The following is a 2,916-nucleotide window of genomic DNA, read 5'->3' on the forward strand; positions in this document are numbered from 1 at the left end:
AAGGAAGCCCAATCACAGGGTTCTTATAAGAGGGAGGCAGAAGGGTCATGGTCAGAGCAGGGGACATGATGACAGAAGCAGAGATTGGAGTGACATGGCCACAAGCCAAGGAACACAGGCAGCCTGTAGAAGATGGACAGGCGCAAGGAACAGATTCTCCCCTAGAGCCTCCGGAAGAAACACATCTCTGCCGACACCTTCACCTTAGCCCTGTGAGGCCCATTTCCGACTTCTGACCTCCAGAACTACAGGATAATACATTTATATTGTTTTAAGCCCACTAAGTTTGTGATAATGTGTTACAGCAGCAGTTGGAAACTAATACAGAGGCTAATCGTAGTGGAAAGAACCTAACAGAGGGCATGAACCTGGAAAAGGAAATGGCCATGTGGGAATAGCTCAGTTAACACCCAAAGAGACCTTCCCGGCTGAATCACCAGAGATCAAAATTAGTTGACAGTACAATCGGAATCGGTACTAGCTCAATGTGTGCCACCTCTAGCCGCCTAGGTAGTGAGTGTCTCTAATAACTCGGGAGAAGCCCTAGTACAGCTACTGTAAAAGAGTCTGTCAGACCTGGGTGTGAGTTCTTTGCCACCTGTAACTGTATGGTCTTCAGCAAGTTACGTAACCTCTCTAAGCCATAGTCGTCTTATCTGCAAACTGGGGACAAATCTGTGTCTTAATTAGCAGGGTTGATGTGAGGATTACATAAGATAACACGTGTAATGTCCTTAACATAATGCCAGTCACATGGTAAACACTAACTGCTTTCGATCGCTGCAAATATACATACAATCTTGTTTATAACAGCAGTCGTTGAGGTATCATTGTACTCCTCACTGACTAGGTCATGTGTAGAGTCTGTGGTGAGTTCTGGGAACAGAAATTTGAGAAGAACAACCAGGATGGTTAAAAGACCCTAAATCAGGTTCTCTAAAAAGAATGGCCAAATGAATGGAGAGGTTTGACATGAAGCTTTTTGAAATATTTTCAGCACTGGTTACATGATTTGTGGGATCCAATACAAAATGAAAGAGTGGGGTTCCCTCATTCAAAAAATTATTAAGAATTTCAAGGGGCTTCCCTGGTGGCGCAGTCGTTGAGAGTCCGCCTGCCGATGCAGGGGACACGGGTTCGTGCCCCGGTCTGGGAAGATCCCACATGCCGCGGAGCGGCTGGGCCCGTGAGCCATGGCCGCTGAGCCTGCGCGTCCGGAGCCTGTGCTCCACAACGGGAGAGGCCACAACAGTGAGAGGCCCGCGTACCGCAAAACAAAAAACAAACAAAAAAAAGAATTTCAAGATGATGACAACAGAGCATTAGACGAGCACAGGGCCCTGCTGCACAGTTCACACACCCATGACATGGCCCTGAGTATCATCATGTAAAAGTGATAGATCCACTCTGTGAGGCAGTGGCGACAGCAGCAAGAAAGTGAACAAGTCCAAGGCCTTGAAAGATGATGACAGTGGGGACCATGATCACAATGAAGAAAACATCACATAGAAAGATGGTGAGAAGGAAGCGTAGGAATGGGACAGGCGTCAGAGCAGCAGCAAGAGGAAGGCTGTTGTCCTGGATCTGAGAGCATCCCTTGCAGTACAACTACGCTTTCTGGTACTTCAGGAGAACCCCAGGCCATCCCACCCGCTCACAGAACTTTGAACAGAATAGCAGCCAGGTTGATACCTTTGATACCTCCTGTCCTGGAGGTTTGACAGCAACATGATAGCTCCCTGCACTCTGACAGGTCACAGTGCCTTCTTCCAAGTAGGAATTCTTCAGAGAAGGAACTAATCCTATCTGGGGGATGATGCAAATAAAAATAGTGGCAAGTGAATTATTTTCCTGTGGAAGGGTTTGGCATCCTGTTGCTGGTAGAATCTCATCCTGGTCATGCTGCGGGAATAGTTCACGGTTGGGGGGGAGATCTGTGGGCGTGCGGTCTCTGTGTGGTTTCAGGAAGACATTATTTCAATATAGAATAAGACTGGAAGTGACCTAGGAGCCACAGCGTGAATCTGGACATGTGTGTGTTTGTCTGAAATGGGTGGGAGGTGTCCAGCCAGTCCTTCCTTCTGCTCACTGAAGGGACATCTATGAGCCTCACACTCCCCTTTTGCACTCATTCCTACCCTCCAATATTGCTGACTTTATAAAGCAGGAAAACGGAAAATGTGACTTTGTAACAGACACACTTTGGTTTTTAATGGGGTTCTGTGGAGGGGAGTTCAGCCTTTTTTTTTTTTCTTTTTTGCTATGTGCTGTCCAGATGCCTCTTGGGCATTCTGTTGTATTCTTCTCACGCTGTGACATCATGACCACGTGTACGAACCAGCACGGTCACCTGAGGGTTGTCAGTGTTGTGAAGGTCTGTGCATCCAGGAAAAGCTTTCTGTTGGAGTGTCCTGGAATAGCTGTAAATGCTCTCTTCTAGCTCTGCCATGAAATTATTGGGACGTTTTGTTGATTTCTTTCCCCTCTTCTCCCAAGCCCACCATGTTCAAAAAATGTGTTTCTGATTTTGTACAGTCTCTGCTCATGCCCTCCCTTCTTCCCTCCTGCGGTGGTGCTCTCTTTCCTTCTGAGGCGCGGCTGCAGTTAGCATTCCATCCAGTGGGCTACACTGGTTTCACTGAGGTGGCTTGGAAGGGATGATGCCTTGGTCAATTAAACTGGAGCAGAATCCAGCCAGATTAGGAGCTAGATTATAATGTGTGTTCTAAGTGCAGGAATTGGAGCTGAAGACAGTGACTGAAATCATTTTCCCAGGTGAGCAGGGCCTGTGTGTCCAGCCTGTTTCTGTGGGCTCTTGCGTGCCCCTTTTTGGGGGAAGGGAAATGGGAAGCTGGTTGATGGTGGCCTTAATGTTTTATTTGGTAGATTCTGTGATTCTGAAAGTAAGACATCTGA

At 47.3% G+C, this 2,916-nt stretch overlaps 1 pseudogene; it reads left to right on the top strand.

Annotated features, from left to right (window-relative positions):
* The first annotated feature begins 1,257 nt into the window (after nucleotides 1–1,257).
* Nucleotides 1,258–2,022, top strand: LOC114897960 (annotated as a pseudogene).
* The last annotated feature ends 894 nt before the right edge of the window (nucleotides 2,023–2,916 follow it).

The sequence above is a fragment of the Monodon monoceros genome, unplaced genomic scaffold (assembly GCF_005190385.1).
Source record: "Monodon monoceros isolate NGI ecotype Baffin Bay Population unplaced genomic scaffold, NGI_Narwhal_1 Super_Scaffold_18, whole genome shotgun sequence".
In the NCBI taxonomy this organism is placed as follows: Eukaryota; Metazoa; Chordata; class Mammalia; order Artiodactyla; family Monodontidae; genus Monodon; species Monodon monoceros.